Here is a 17,390-nt window from a genome sequence, read left to right as displayed (position 1 = left end):
AGACGGGGTTTCACCGTGTTGACCAGGATGGTCTCGATCTCTTGACCTCGTGATCCACCCGCCTCGGCCTCCCAAAGTGCTGGGATTACAGGCTTGAGCCACCGCGCCCAGCCATGTCTAATTTTATTTTATTAACAACTTAAAAACTATTTATTTGAAGTTTATTTAAGTCATGTGAACTAAATAAAACATTTGCATAATTAAAATGTATTTTATATGCATGCCCATTTATCCTAATAAAATTTTTAAAGAAATTTCTGGCCAATGACAGTGCCTTTTATCATTTAGACTTAATATATAACGTAATATATGTACATATGTAGAAACACTTCTAAACATATATCCATAGAAAGAGACCTTAGAGCTTAGAGTTTAGTCATAAAATAGTAAAACATATTAACTCATCAGTTGATTAAAAACATTTGAATCTAAATCTTTTTTTTTCTTTGACAAAATGGGATAAGCCTAAACCTTAAGTTTTCTTTTCTTTTAGTTTGGCTTTGTCAAGAAGCAGTTTTACAAAGGCTGTGAACCAAATTTTGGAGACAGACAGTTGAGTCAGTTACCAACATTCTGGATCAGACAAGGAATAAACTTTCAGAATGTGACTCAATTATGTGAGGAGGCCCCCCAGAAGATTGTAACAAGGTTCATACACTATTTTCTTGGTCTCAACTACTTGTCTTCGGCCATAATAATGTTGCCATTCCTTTTGGAACAAGAAAGGTGTCTTTTACATGGGAATTTCACCTTTTGCTTTTAAGAAACAGCATAAAAGTAAAAATGATTTTATTTTTTATTTTCTTTCAAGTGTTTAAGTGTTTTTGTTTTGGTTTGGTTTATTTTGTTTGAGACAGTCTCCCTCTGTCACCAGGCTGGAGTGCAGTGGTGCGATCTCTGCTCACTGCAACCTCTGCCTGCTGGGTTCACGTGATTCTCCTGCCTCAGCCTCCAGGCTAGCTGGGACTACAGGCATGCACCACCATGCCTGACTAATTTTTGTATTTTTAGTAGAGAGGGGTTTCACCATGTTGGCCAAGATGGTCTCGATATCCTGATATGGTGATCTGGCCGCCTCGGCCTCCCAAAGTGCTGGGATTACAGGTGTGAGCCACTGTGCCTGGCCTCAAGTGTTTCTGCTTACATAAGCAGTATGCCAGAATATTTGAGGAGCTTGGAAAAAAAATTTAGCTTAGAGAAAGATAAAGAGGAGGAATTATAAGACAAGGGGAAAGGCCTGGAGAGGAAAGCGTGTCAGTTAGCTTTGAGATACTGTTTTGTAGCAAGGCACTCAATTAAGAGATGAGGCTTATTTGGAGTACATAATTTTATAGTTGTGGTCTTTTAGTTTAGATTTAAGAATAGACTGTTGAAGGATCTCTGCAATATTTGAATATGTTACCAGTTGGAGTCCCAGAAAATATGTCGGCATGCCTTTAAACTTTGAGAATCCATTTGTAACTAGATTTATCTAGGTGATTTTGTTTAATGCCAAATACACAAATGCCAATTAAATGCAAGCACTGATTATGAAAAAGCCAAATAAACCCAAGAAGGAAGATCAGCTGCCTTCTCCAAATGAAGGAAAAAAGAAAAATGCTTTTGTAGAGGCTTTAACCTGAAAAGAGAAATCCTGTCACCCAGACCTCATAGCTGAGATCTGCCAGGAGGAAAATAGTTCTCCCTAACAGGAGATCTTCCAATCAGAGGGAGAAAGACATCTCCAACCAAAATCCAAATAAAACAGAAGTTAACTAAAATTGGGAGTTGAGTCCAAGAGACTCACCAGGAAGAAATGAGGCAAGTTGCAGAAGCAGTGCAGTCATGAGAGTCAATGAGCCCCTGTGTGAGTACATCATGCCCTAGCGCTGTGGACCAGTGATTCTCCCAATCTGAATCCTTTGGAACACAGCTGGACACCAAGTAGGTCAAAATCAAAATAAAATATAGAGACAGATCTCTGCATTTAAAATGTTTTATTAGAGAGGTGCAAATTGTAATTTGGCATAAATGCAGGGACCAGGGGGTCTTTGGTTTGTCTAAAGAAGAAAACAAAGATTGGAGGTGTTATTTAAAGAAGAAAGTTATGTATTGTTTTGAAAGAAAGTTTACTGGCTCTAGTAAAGTTTCGAGGAGCTGGCAAGTTCTGATTGGTGTGTGACAGTGGTGGGTAAAACCAGTCTTGCAGTCACAGCAAGTTATTTTAGCTACTGTTAGGTAAAACTGGTTTTAGGCTACAACAGGCAGTTTTAGCAGCTAGGTTTGTAGAAAATTACATTTTTGAAGCAATGCTATGTGCCCTGAGTGCCTTTTTCCCCTGGCCTGTCCACTGTGTTTTAGTTGCATATGACAAGAATGACCCCATTTGTTTCATCAATTTTTACAGATCAAAGAAAGTTTAATTTTCTTTTGGGTAAATCCAATTAGCAAATGCGGATGGTATATGAGCTCCTCTTCATCCTCATTCTTAATGCCCCACCCCATTTTGTTTTGGCAGATTTAATTCAGACTGAACTAAAATTTTAGTTCAGACTTTTCCCTGTGGTAACAGTCTTGAATAAAATAGCCATTGTCTGTGTGACGTTGTTCAGTGCAATTCTTGCTCTGTCAGAAGGTACTTCATCTTTCCAGTTATATCTTTGTGGACTCCCAGTTTTACATTTTGTTCAATAGGTTATAATCTCCTATTCTGGTACTCAAATTGTTTCAAATTCAGACATGACAGTCCTGTCAAAAAGTGCCATGTCTATCCTTGATCTCCAAAATCATTTTCTGGCTTAAAGTTAAAAAAAAAACAAACTCAGCAGAATACCTGTAACCATTTTTGCCAGTGTTTGAAGTGAGTTTTATGTGTAGCCTGATTCATAAGAATAAATTAACCAGACAGATACAAAACTTCAACTTTGTTTAATTAAAAAAAAACTTTGTTTGTTTCATCCTTAATAATCTTACTTTTTGTTGCCCTATTATCTAAGACATTAACTTAGTGTATTTTTTTCCTGCAAATCCATTTTCTTTCTGTGTAGCATCTAGCTGTTGCTGTACCATCATCACTGAGGTAGGCACATTCTTCCCTCCCTTTCACGACAAACCTGCAACAAAGGGATTAGCCATTATGTAGTCACGTGATTTCTTCCTTGCCCACTGACAGCTTTAAACAAAAATTCTACTTGTCTAAAGTGCAGAAAGGTGTGCTCTGGCACAGTTCTCTCTTGCTAGTGTTGAGATACCTATACTAGTTGGGATCAAAAGAGTTTCTTTTCCAAGAATTTGTATATGTTAAACTGGCATTAGGTTAGTTACATGTAATCAGTGGAGGTACCAGATCATATAAACCAATGGTTTTCAATTAGGAGTGATTTTGCTTCCAAGAAACAGTTGACAATATCTGGAGATGTTTTTTATTGTCACAAGTGGAGGAAGAGGTTGAGTAGGGTGGATAGTTTCTGTCATTTAGTGGGTAGAATCCAGGGATGCTGCCTACATCCTACAATGCACAAAGAAAAGTACCCCTTTTCTATGACAGAGAAGTATTCAGCACAAAATATCAGTAGTGTTTCTGTTGAGAAACTCTAACATAAACTAAGTGGCTGAGTGACTGAGAGTCACCATTTAGGGTGTGTACACACATTTTCCAAATTATAACACTAAGGTATGAAGCCCAGGACAAATTGCGTAATAGTGAAATTGCAAGTGAAACCAGATTAAAATGAACATCAAATTGAAATTGACCTGTAAAAGATATCAGAAAATAGGCAATAAAAAGTTTAAAGAAGAGGCATATAATTGGACAAGATAGTTTATAATCAGACAAAAGTTTAAATTGGGGTGGAGGTGGTTGTGTATATGAATCTCAGGTCTTTATTTTTGAAATAGCCAACAAGGAGGTTTGTTCCCTTTTATCTTAATTTCCAACCTTCATGATTGACTCCTTAAATAAATCTCAATATATACGCAATGTCTCCTTCATCTTACTAACATGTACAAAAATATTGGGCTCTAGAGAAATTTAGCTAAAGGATAAGTCCTAGAGAAGGCTGCACTATCTAAATTTAAGTGATTCCAGAAAGAAAGAAACTCATGATTTGTTAAATTTAGCTCCATCTACCTATTGTCCTGTTTGATTTTTTGCCATCTTCAGCCCAATCCAGTGATCAGAACTGTGTTTGTACCGCCTAAGAAAATGCTTTAGAAACAAAATTAATTTCAAAATCATACATGTCAATTTTTACTACAACCTATTGTGTACCTCTTGTTTTGTAGGTTGTGAAGTGCAAGGCAACAACTGTTCAACTCCTGGCCTCACTAGAAAATAACTATGGAGTTTTTAAAAATTATTTTTTCTCTGACCTTCAGTTTTCTGATTTGTGAAACAAATACGTGAGATATGTTTTCTTTAGATATGATTCTAAATTGATAAATTTTCAATTTGAATATCTATTCCTTCACAATTTTCAAACTAAGCCACAAGAAAGCCAAGGTTTGAAATTGAGCCTTTGCATAGCATTTCTAATATTTGCTTATACTATTTGCCCACTTCCCAGTAAACATTTTAGTGTTCTGTCTTACTTCAGTTTATCTCCCCAAACTATATATGTAAACACTCACACACACACACCCTCATATATCCAGTTTCTTTATAATCTAATTATCAAATTTTATTTTTCTGCTAAACATTTACATTTCCAAATACATCATTTAGAAATAAATACAATTTTTTTCCTGACATTTCTCCTGCTGATGTATTTTTTAACTTACTAATACCCTCGACTTTTTTCTTTAATCATAGAATTATATGAGAAAGTCCTTGAGGCTACTCTGCTGCTAAATAGCTTGGAAATTACAAGCTTCACATTGTATCACTCTACTTTTGAATTTAAGATAAATATAAAGGAGTTAGGCCAAATCACAACACTATGGTCAAATCCCATCTACCCCAACAGTGAAACTTGTAGCTTTTGGCGTTTTAATACACCATCTTCACAGCATTGAATAAACCAATTAAAAAATTAATTAGTTGGGCCAAGTTTGGATTTACAAATAAACCGATTAATAAAAACACTGTCGTACGTTCAAAGGCCTTCATTTATAGTGAGGAAAATAATGCAAACATAATGTTAGAAAATATTCTACTAGATATGGAGAAGTTGTGAGTGTAATGAAGACAATGTGAAATTGGAATTTACAGAAAAAAAAATGAGTCTTTAAGGGAAACTTTGATACAGGATGTGCTCCAAGAGAGGAGTAGAATAGTCCATGTAAATGCAGATGCCCAAGGAAAAGAGGGTGATTCATAGTCTAGACTCAGGAAAGAACTTCGGGAAAGGCTTCAGGAGAGAGCTTGAGTGGTCTTGGTGACGGAGAACTGGGAGATTTCCTAAGCCTGCTCTGTGAAAAATGTTAACATTATTTGCTCAATAAAAGCTTGCCCCATTTTAGCCTTTTGTTAGAAGTGAAATAATTCTAAATAGGTGGAAATAGATATAAAAGTATTTTGTAAGACAAACTTTATCTCGTATTATTTTGTAATTAAAATGTACATTTAAACTATTTTAAATAATCCATTAAAATTCTCATGTAAATTTCTTCTCCACTCCACAGACAGCTTTACTTCACTCTGTTTGTCACTTAGATTTTGCCAGTGTATATATTACATAGTAGTTACCCGTGATCTTCAAAATGTATTAGGATATTTTATGATCAATGTTTTTTCTTCATCCAAACAATACAAGCATTCTTCCCTGATACATTTGAAGATTTCTCTTAGGTTTAAAACAAATTATTTTTGTGTACCCCTGGTCTTTACATTCTGTGATCCTCACTACTTAGTCAGTCTTCGCTGACAATATTCCTAGAGTGAATATACTTATTTGAATATTGATTGTCTTTACATTTCTTCATCTTTCCTTTTATTAACATTCATTATTTTTCCATCTTGTTGCTTGTATGGATTTTTTCCCACCAAAAGAAACTCTAAGAAACAGAGGATTTCTCAGAATGTTCATTTTCAAAAGTCTTGCAAAATTCAGCAGCAACACTATTGACTAAAGAAGCCCTATGATGTTAAGCTTGCAGCTTAGTTCTTGATTTACAGTATCTACTCCTAATCCATCTAGGTTTCAACATTTTATTACCTTTTGTTTCTTGCAAAATAGTTTTGTTTCCTTGCACTGACCTATAAACTGGCCCCGCCTGATTCACATGCATTTAAATTTGAACTGATCTTCAGGCAGATTGCATAAATAAACTTTGTTCACCACAAAGGCAACACACAACTGTCTTTTAACAATGTGGACTCTTGTGCTATCCTGCTTTTCATTAAAACACTTCTCAATAACAAATTATTTGCAAAAAAATATTTTTAATCAAGCTATACTACTTCTCATATTTTCTTTTCATTCTTAAAGAGCCCAAACAAAGGTAAGTAAAAATGTATGTTTACAACATAAGTCACTAGGGGAAAAAACAAATTTCACAAATGCAGAGGTGTGGTTTTATAATCCCGTTTTAAAGTTCTTGGAGAATCTCTTTACTCATCAAGATTTTGTCATGTAAATCAAAATTTATTCAACAAGGATTCATTAGACTTTTCATTTGTACCTGATTTTGTGCAGCAACAATAAGGATAAAATTTCAGAGAAGACATGGTCATTCTCACTGAAAATTTATACTCTGGTGTAGGAGGAAACTTTTGATTTTCCTCTTTATTGCATTACTGGTGGAAAGGGTTCCAATGGAAGCTGCATGGGACCTCAGAGACAGGCAGCAAAACAAAATGGGGAAGTCAGGGCAAAGTTTCTCTCAGGAAGTAGAATGGAGAAGCCCCTCCTTCCTCAGACAATTTTCCTTTCTTGGCAGAGTACTGGCTCTTAAAGTGTTTCCAAACATTATCTTCTGTGTACACTCTTTAAAATACAAAGATAATTACTAAGTCTACTACTTGATGTCAGTCTTACATTCTTCAAACAAAGTATCACTAGGTTTTTCACCTTTATGTCACATGGCATATTCTGAACACCTTCAATATTCTGCATAGATAGGCATGAGTAAAAAGACTTCAAAATTTTAATGGTATTTGAATATTTCTAATGTTCCAACTCAAGATAATTCACAAAGAATGTATCGTAAATTACTTACCATTTCTTCTTTGCTGTCAATTTTAGTTAGGTCAGTATGTTGAGTGGAACAGCTGTATTTACTTGAATTTCAATCTCCTTCTTCCTTAGAGAAATAATAGCATTTGTTTTGGAAACCAATCCAATCATATGGGCAAAATCTTTGAGAATCTGGAGTTAGTTTAACTGAAAATGAGACAAATGCATATCTTAGGACCATATAGAATAATATGTATTTTGAGATCACTGGACACAGGATTTTAATGTAAAAGATTATGGTCACTATAGAATTTGTATAACTATCACGTGACAGTTTGAAAAAATTTTATGTCTTGTCATGTTAGGTCAAATGACAGTAGTTTAGGATATATCACGGCATTTATATTTCTTTCAACTTCAACTTCAGTGATATATAGGCCTTCCAGAAGCCACCAGAATTATTCTACTTGAGTAGGGTACCCTTTCCATTTCTGGGTAAATAAAATAAAATGAAATTCTAGCATTATCTAAGAGTAATCCAAATAATAATTTGTATTAATCAGTCATGAATCTAGATACATGATTTAATCTACAAAGAAGTCACAAAAATAATAAAACAAAATACAAAGTAAGTTGGATTGTTTGTTGTCAGCTAGGTATCACCATCACTGTATAGCCTTCTGCTAGCCAATGAATGGAACTTGCATGAGATTTGGAAGTAAAGAAGAAGGTATAATTTCTGTAGACCATGAGCATAGGAACTTCACAGGTCTTTCTATGTGTTCCTGTATTGCAGTTTTGTTAGCTTCTTAGGCTTTCTTCCAAATGCGTTAATGCATTATGCGAATATTATTAGTCATCATTTCTCTTTCAGCTACACAGCCCCAGTCTTCAGTTATGCATCAGTCCCAGAACTTCCCACATTCATGTTATCCCTAATTTCTATATTAAAGCCTTATTCTCACAATATGTGTTTGTTTTTTGGAACACACCCAGACTGAATCAGTTTTTGGTACCAAACATAATTCTAAGGAAACAGACCTTGAGGATGAGATATGGTGTTAGTTTTTATGTATTCACTTTAAAGGCATTGATCCAACTACCAGTTAGAAATAGGATGCTGATTTGGTTTAAAGCCTATTTTACAAAAAAGAAAAAAAGAACCAGGATGCTGATGACAGTGGAGCACAGTGGCAAAATAATTAGTTGAATTATCACCTATAGTCATCTGGGGCCAAAGGTCTATATAAGATAAAATTTTATATGCATACACAGTGTGTGTGTATATATATGTATATATGTATGTGTACAGATAAGTGTGTATATATCTATATACACACATGTGCATATATATCTCTCATATACTGTGTAATAAAAATTAGTGTTTGTATTACTCTTAGATAATGCTAGGATTTATTTTATTTCATTTACCTAGAAATGGTAAAGGTGACCTACACAAGTAGAATAATTCTGGTGGCTCCAGGAAGGCCTACACATCACTGAAGTTGAAGTTGAAAGGAATATAAATGCCCTAATAAATCCTCAACTACTGTCATTTGACCTAACATGACAAGACATAAAATTTTTTCAACCTATCATATGATAGATATACAAATTTTGCATTGACCATAATCTTTTACATTAAAATCCTGTCTGTCTTCCATGGTCTCAAAACACTGTAGCATCCATACTTACAGGATGCAACTAAACTTGTGAGATGCAGCAACTCTCTTAAAGCTTAAAGAAAAATTTACTGCCTTAAATTTATGTTTCTGAAATGATTAAGACTTTTGAAATGATAATTATTCTATCTTACAAAGTTAATAATAGTGATAAAACCAAAGTAGAAAGACACAATTTAAAAAACAAAAAGAACAGAAACCAATTGAATAAAAAGTTAATGCCAAACAGAAAAAAATTTTAGTCATAAGATGACCTTTGTTGAATACTCTAAAATAAGATTGATCACTAGAAAAACTGATTTAAAACAATTTAAAAGTGAGAGTAAAAACACAAATTAGCAACACAAATAATGAAAATGTAGAAAAATTTCTAGAACACAGTTTAACATAACCGACAAGATAAAAGTAGTATATCTAAAAAATACTATATCTTATTAAAAAATTAAATCTTTAATTTAAAAAATTACACTAAAGAAATCTCCCAGTCCAGATGGCTTCTGTAGAAATATTTCTAATCATTTAGGAAAGGCATAACACCAACGTTATACACACTCTTTCAGAAAATAAGACGGGAGGCAATACTTTCCAACCCAATTTAAGAAGCCATTATAATCACATCAATACCTGACAATAGTATTAAAAGAAAGAGAAATTATAAGTCAATCTCTTATGAAGAAAGTAAAATAGAAAGTAAATATAGAATTTCTATAAAAATTTTGTGCATATATCTTAAACAAAATACTATTCAGTTAATTGAAAAATGTTAAAAGGTTAATAGGTTATGATCAAGTTGAATCTATCACAAAAATTGAAGCTTATCTTAATATAAAATCTGTGTAGTTCAACCTATTAGCAGAAAAAAGAGATAAATATCTCAATAGATCAAGATAAAGCATTTGATATTTAAATTAAAGAGAAGTAAAGAGATTATCTTTAATCTGGGAAATATTAAAAATGTTTTCATTGATATTCAGAGTGAGACAAACATGTAAGCTGTCACTACTTATGCTCAACCTTGTACTGGAAGCTGTAGCCGGTAAAATAAGGGAATACAACGAAAAAAAAGGCCTAAGGATTCCAACAGAATAAGGAAAACAATCATTATTGGGAGATAATCTAAATTTTTACATAGAACCTGCAAAAGAAACTGAAGAAAATTTATGAAAATGAATAGTTAACTATAGCAAATTTGCTATATGAGGCTCACATAGATATATATTAAATACATATAGACAGTTTTTATATGCCAGTAACAGACTGAATAGGAAAATAGAGTTAATAAAAATACTTCTACGCTACTTACAATTGCATTATAGAGTACTGAGTCTTTTTAAAATAAATTCTGAAAATGATGTGTGTGAAATCTATTCTGAAAGCTATAAAAAATTGCTGGCAGAAATTATGGAACACCAAATGAATATTTTAAATGTATCATTCAATATTAAGATAATGATTCCATGAAAATTGACTATCGTATATTGAAATCTCAATCAAAATTACAGATAATTTATATGGCGGCATAAAGGATCTAAAATGCTCCATGGCAAACTTGAAGAAAAAAATAAAACTTTTAAAAGATTTAAACAACCAGACATCAAGACTGCTCTATTAAGACAAAATGATGCAGATACAAAGATAGATAAAATCGAGTAGCTTAATATAATAAAATTTTAGCAAAAATGATCTTCAGCTACACAGTTGGTTGATGACAAAGACCAACTGTGGTGAAGTTGGGAAAGCATTGTCTTGTTGGTAAGTTGTTTCAGGTTGAAAGATTACCTAAATGGGAAAAATGCATGCTAATCTCTCTCTCTTAATATTTATAAAATTTACCTTTAAGACGACTATGTTTTGGAAAGTGAAAGGAAAGTAGAAACCGTACAAAAATATTTTTATGTCTTTGAAGTGAAGTGAATTTCTTAGAATGAAAAATATAGTTATAGTGACAATAGACAAGGACACAATTACACTACTTTAAAATTCAGAAGCTCTGTTGATTAAAAGGCATGATAAAGAGAGTAAACTTAAGCTTCATAGTTAAAAAAGATATTGGCAATACCTCTAAACTACAGTCTCATCTAGAATATTAAAGAATTCTTATACTCTTATGAACCAAGCAGAAAAAGGTAGCTAACACACTAAAATATGGGCAAAGTATTTAAACATTCCCATAAAAATATTGCATCTAAATCAACAGTAATTATGAGGTACTGAACAGCACTGAGCATCAGAAAACCGTCAAAGCCAAAATTGGGTAACATGCACTTATCAGAATGGCAAAAATTGATAAAACCAACAATAAAGTAATAAATGGCATGAAACTATTGGCATTGTCATACACTTCTGCTGAGATTATCTACTATTTATGGTAAATCATATTTGGGTTAATCTATGAATATTCTGTGCTTAATAATTCTTCTTATAAGTAAATATCATGTTATATCCAGTATTCATTAAAAGACAAAAAATATAAAATATGCAGTTGTTCAAAATCACCCAAATTGCAATAGTCAAAATGTGGCACAATCCAAATGTTGATCAGAAGTGAAAAGATATATATGGTGGTATATAAAAGACATATATGATGGTATGTACATAACAGTGGATGCACTATAGTAAACACCTGCTAAAACAGCCTTGGACCAACAGCTTATCTTCTGCTTTTGTACAACAACCAGCTAAAAATAATTTTTTTTAGTTTAGATTATTTATTTATTTATTTTTTAAATTATACTTTAAGTTCTGGGGTACAGGTGCAGATCCTGCAGGATTGCTACATAGGTATACACATGCCATGGTAGTTTGCTGCCTCCATCTCCCTGTCACCTACATTAGATGTTTCTCTTAATGTTATCCCTCCCTAACTGCCCCACTCTCTGCTATTGCTCCCCTAGCCTCCAACCTCCCAACAGACCCCAGTGTGTGATGCTTCCCTCCCTGTGTCCATGGGTTCTGATTGTTCAACACCCACTTATGAGTGAGAACATGTAGTGCTTGGTTTTCTGTTCTTGTGTCAGTTTGCTGAGAATGATGGATTCCAGATTCATCAGTGTCCATGCAAAGGACATGAACTCATGCTTTTTAATGGCTGCATAGTACTCCATGGTGAATATGTGCCACATTTTCTTTATCCAGTCTATCCTTGATGGGCATTTGGGTTGGTTCCAAGTCTTTGCTATTATAAACAGTGCCACAATGAACATACCTGTGCATGTGTCTTCATAATAGAACAATATATAGTCCTTTGGATATATATCCAGTAATGGGATTGCTGGGTCAAATGGTATTTCTATTTCTAGATCCTTGAGGAATCGCCATACTGTCTTCCACAGTGCTTTAACTAATTTACACTCCCACCAACAGTGTAAAAGTGTTCCTATTTCTCCACATCCTCTCCAGCATCTCTTGTCTCCAGATGTTTTAATGATCAACATTCTAACTGGCATGAGATGATATCTCAATGTGGCTTTGATTTGCATTTCTCTAATGATCAGTGATGATGAGCATTTTTTCATGTTTGTTGGCCACATAAATGTCTTTTTAAAAGTGCCTGTTCATATCCTTTGCCCACATTTTGATGGGGTTGATTGTTTCTTGTAAATTTGTATTAGTTCTTTGTAGATTCTGGATATTAGCTCTTTGTCAGATAGGTAGCTTGCAAAATTTTTTCCCCATTCTGTTGGTTGCCAGTTTACTTTCATAATTGTTTCTTTCACTGTGCAGAAGCTCTTAAGTTTAATCAGATCCCATTTGTCTATTTTGGCTTTTGTTGTCATTGCTTTTGGTGTTTGAGTTCTGAAGTCCTTGCCTATGCCTAAGACCTGAATGGTACTGCTTACATTTTCTTTTAGAGTTTCTATGGTGTTAGGCTTTATGTTTAAGACTTTAATCCATCTGGAGTTAATTTTTGTGTAAGGTGTAAGGAATGGGTCCAGTTTCAGCTTTCTGCACATGGTTAGCTAGTTTTCCCAACACCATTTATTAAACAGGGAATCCTTTCCCCATTGCTTGTTTTTGACTGGTTTGTCAAAGATCAGATGGTTGTAGGTGTGTGGCATTGTCTCTGAGGCCTCTGTTCTGTGCCATTGGTCTATATCTCTGTTTTGATACTAGTACCATGCTGTTTGATTACTGTAGCCTTCTAGTATTGTTTGAAGTCAGGTAATGTGATGCTTCCAGATTTGTTCTTTTTGCTTAGGATTGTCTTGGCAATGTGGACACTTTTATGGCTGCATATGAAGTTTAAGATTTTTTTTTCAGTTCTGTGAAGAAGGTCAATGGTAGTTTGATGGGGATAGCATTGAATCTATAAATTATTTTGGGCAGTATGGCCATTTTCATGATATTGAGAACTACAAACCACTGCTCAAGGAAATAAGAGAGTACACAAACAGATGAAAAAACATTCCATGAGCATGAAAGAAGAGGTCCTTCACATCCTTTGCTAGTTGTATTCCTAGGTGTTTTATTCTCTTTGTAGCAATTGTGGTGAATGGGAGTTCACTCAAGATTTGGCTCTCTGTCTGTCAATGGTGTATAGGAATGTTTGTGATTTCTGCACATTGATTTTGTATCCTGAGACTGCTGAAGTTGTTTATCAGTTTAAGGAGATTTTGAGCTGAGATGATGAGGTCTTCTAAATATACAATCATGTAGTCTGCAAATAGAGACAATTTGCCTTCCTCTTTTCCTAATTGAAAACACTTTATTTCTTTTTCTTGCCTGATTGCTCTGGCTAGAACTTCCAATACTATGTTGAATAGGAACGGTAAGAGAGGGCACCCTTGTCTAGTGCCAGTTTTCAAAGGGAATACTCCCAGTTTTTGCGTATTCACTATGATATTGGCTGTGGGTTTGTCATAGATAGCTTTTATTATTTTGACATACATTCCATCGATAACTAGTTTATTGAGAGTTTTTAGCATAAAGTGCTGTTGAATTTTGTCAAAGGCCTTCTCTGTATCTGTTGATATAATCATGTGGTTTTTGTCTTTGGTTCCGCATGTGATGGATTACATTTATAGATTTGTGTATGTTGAACCAGCCTTGCATCCCGGGGTGAAACCTGCTTGATGGTGATGGATAAGCTTTTTGATGTGCTGTTGCAATCAGTTTGCGATTATATTGAAGATTTTTGCATCTAAGAGGTATCAGAATGATGTTGGTCTCATAAAATGAGTTACGGAGGATTCCCCCCTTTTGTATTGTTTGGAATAGTTTCAGAAAAAATGTTTCAGCAGCTCCTCATTGTATGTCTGGTAAAAGTTGGCTGTGAACCCATCTGGACCTGGGCTTTTTTTTAGTTGGTAGGCTTTTAATTGCTGCTAAGTTTTGGACCTTGTTTTTGGTCTATTCAGGAATTCAAATTTTTCCTGGTTTTGTCTTGGGAGGCTGTAAGTGTCCAGGAATTTATCCATTTCTTTTAGATTCACTGGTTTATGTGCATAGAGTTGTTTGTAGTCACCTCTGATGGTAGTTTGCATTTCTGTAGAATCAGTGGTTATATTCCCTTTATCATGCATCTGTTTGATTTTTCTCTCTTTTATTTTTTATTAGTCTGGCTAGTGCTCTATCTATTTTGTTGATCTTTTTTTAAAAACCAGCTCCTTGATTTATTGATTTTTGAAGGGTTTTTTGTGTCTCCATCTCCTTCAGGTCTGCTCTGATCTTAGTTATTTCTTGTCTTCTGCTAGCTTTTGTATTTGTTTGATCTTTTTCCTTTAGTTCTTTTAATTTTGTTGATAGAGTGTTGATTTTAGATCTTTCCTCACTTCTCCTGTGGGTATTTAGTGCTGTAAATTTCCCTCTAGACACTGCTTTAAATGCATCCCAGAGATTCTGGCATGTTGTGTCTTTTTTCTCATTGGTTTTGAAGAATGTCTTTATTTCTGCGTTCATATCATTATTTATCCAGTAGTCATTCAGGAGCGAGTTGTTCAGCTTCCATGTCGTTGTGTGGTTTTGAATGTGTTTCTTAATCCTGAGTTCTAACTGCTTGCACTGTGGTCTGAGAGACTGGTTGTTATGATTTCTGTTCTTTTGCATTTCCTCAGGAGTGATTTACTTCCAAGTATGCAGCCAATTTTAGAGTAAGTGCAATGTGGTGCTGAGAAGAATGTATGTTCTTTGGATTTAGGGTGGAGAGTTCCGTATATATCTGTTAGGTCTGTGTGATCCTGATCTGAGTTCAAGTCCTGGATATCCTTGCTAATTTTCTGTCTCATTGATCTGTCTAATATTGACAGTGGAGTGTTAAAGTCTCCCACTATTATTGTATGAGAGTCTATGTCTCTTTGTGGGCCATTAAGAACTCACTTTATGTATCTGGATGCTCCTGTATTGGGTGCTTAGATATTTAGGATAGTTAGCTCTTCTTGTTGCACTGATCTTTTTATCATTATGTAATGCCCTTCTTTGTCTCATTTGATTTTTGTTGGTTTAAGGTCTGTTTTATCAGAGACTAGGATTGCAACCTCTGCTTTCTTTTTTGCTCTCCATTTCCTTGGTAAATCTTCCTCCATCCTTTTATTTTGAGCCTCTGTGTGTCTTTGCCTGTGAGATGGGTCTCCTGAATACAGTATGCTGATGGGTCTTGACTTTTTATCGAATTTGCCAGTCTGTGTCTTTGATTGGGGCATTTAGCCTGTTTGCATTTAAGGTTAATATTGTTATGTGTGAATTTGATCCTGCCATTTTGCTACTAGCTGGTTGTTTTGCTCGTTAGTTGATGCAGTTTCTTCATTGTGTTGATGGTCTTTCCCATTTGGTACATTTCTGCAGTGGCTGGTACTGATTGTTCCTTTCCATGTTTAATGTTTCCTTCAAGAGGAAGGAAGGCAGGTTTGGTAGTGACAAAATCTCTCAGTAGTTGCTTGTCTTAAAGTATTTTATTTCTCCTTTGCTTATGGAGCTTAGTTTGGCTGGATATAAAATTCTGGGTTGAAAGTTTTTTTCTTTAAGGATGTTGAATATTGGCCCCCACTCTCTTCTGGCTTGTAGGGTTTCTGCCAAGAGATCCACTGTTAGTCTGATGGGCTTCCCTTGTGTAACCCAACCTTTCTCTCTGGCTGCCGTTAGCATTTTTTCTTTCATGTCAACCCTGGTGAATCTGACAATTATGTGCCTTGGGGCTGCTCTTCTTGAGAAATATCTTTGTGGTGTTCTCTGTATTTCCTGGATTTGAATTTTTGCCTGACTTGCTAGCTTGGTGAAGTTCTCCTGGATAATATCTTGGAGAGTGTTTTCCAGCTTGGATTCAGTCTCCTCATCACATTCAGGTACACCAATCCAATGTAGATTAGGTCTTTTCACATAATCCCACATTTTTCGGAGGCTTTGTTCATTTCTTTTCACTCTTTTCTCTAATCTTGCCTTTGTGTTTTATTCATTTAGTTGATCTTCAATCTTTGCTATCCTTTCTTCTGTTTGATCAATTCAGCTATGTGTATGCTTTGCAAAGTTCTTGTGCTGTGTTTTTCAGCTCCACCAAGTCATTTATGTTCTTCTTTAAGCTGGTTATTCTAGTTGGCATTTCATCATGTAATTAATAAAATGCATTAATTGGTACCAATTAAATGTTATTATGAATAATGGGAAAAGAGATACTAAGAAAAGATCATAATTGAGACAGAAAGGAACAGGATCACATACAGAATACCCTGAAAAATAAAATAAAGAATGTAACTTACCTATTAGTACAGTAATAGCATTAGATATTATTATTAAAATAGCACTCATTTTGAAACACTTTTTATGTCTGCTCATAACACCTAAAAAATAAAAATAAAGACATTTCAGAGATTTCTGGCTCCAAAATGATGGCACAGAAGTAAGTTGGCTTTAATGAAAGCCAACTTTCAGAAAACAACAACAACAACAAATTAGTGCTGTGATTGTCATCAGCAATATCCCAGATCTCAAATATGAGAAAGAGACAGATCCTGGAGCCCCAGAAAAGTGAAAATACAAACAAACAAAAAACTCTGTACAGATAATAAGAGAATTAGACTTCCATATCCATGATGCCACTCCTTGCAAACTTCCCAGTACCCAAGTGCATGGCAACATCATTCCTATACTGGAAAATGTGAGATTAAGATGGATAACCAGCTTCCCCACAAGCTGGACTTCCCTGGCAGGAAACTTGCCCCTGCCTTAACCCTTGAGAAACATCAGGCATGCCTGAAGAGAGACATACCTCTCAGGACAAGCAGAGACAAAGTGATGTGGAAATAATACCATCCCCAGTACCAGAAACTCTGCTCTATTACTTGGCCAAAGAAGTTGTCAACTTAGAGGGGCTGCTGAGCAGCAGCATGCTATAGGAGGTCTGTTCCACAAGTCATGTGGGCTGGAATCCTAGTCAGTCTTCCAACACTACTAGCATATCCACTTTGGAGCCTCTCCCATTTGGTATGGGTGGCACTCTGATTGTTTACTAGGATCAAAGCAAACAGGGGTTAAGGTACCATGTAGTCATAAAAAGGAGGCAGAAACATAGCCCCTGTCCCAAAAATCAACAGGTAAATTACAAGGAACACTTAAACAAATATGTTCAATATAAACCAAAACAAGCCATATAAAATCCTTCAACACAAAAACATAGATGCATACC

General features: G+C 34.8%; 2 pseudogenes across 2 annotated transcripts in view; both read right to left on the bottom strand.

Annotated features, from left to right (window-relative positions):
• Nucleotides 1–1,856, bottom strand: part of LOC108296517 — a 5,496-nt pseudogene extending 3,640 nt beyond the window's left edge. The window contains exon 1 of the transcript XR_001821897.2: nucleotides 1,787–1,856. The product of XR_001821897.2 is annotated as a dual specificity protein phosphatase 5-like (transcript). The remainder of the gene's footprint in view (nucleotides 1–1,786) is intronic.
• Nucleotides 1,857–2,089: 233 nt separating this feature from the next.
• LOC108296526 lies at nucleotides 2,090–16,541 on the bottom strand (annotated as a pseudogene). The gene is made up of 4 exons (XR_005198414.1): nucleotides 16,465–16,541; nucleotides 7,138–7,301; nucleotides 4,083–4,186; nucleotides 2,090–3,092 (listed from the first exon to the last, which is right to left on the bottom strand). The product of XR_005198414.1 is annotated as a C-type lectin domain family 2 member B-like (transcript).
• Between the last annotated feature and the right edge of the window lie 849 nt (nucleotides 16,542–17,390).

This window comes from Cebus imitator, unplaced genomic scaffold, assembly GCF_001604975.1.
Source record: "Cebus imitator isolate Cc_AM_T3 unplaced genomic scaffold, Cebus_imitator-1.0 Scaffold721, whole genome shotgun sequence".
Lineage (NCBI taxonomy): Eukaryota > Metazoa > Chordata > Mammalia > Primates > Cebidae > Cebus > Cebus imitator.
This window is presented reverse-complemented; position numbering and strand designations above follow the sequence as displayed.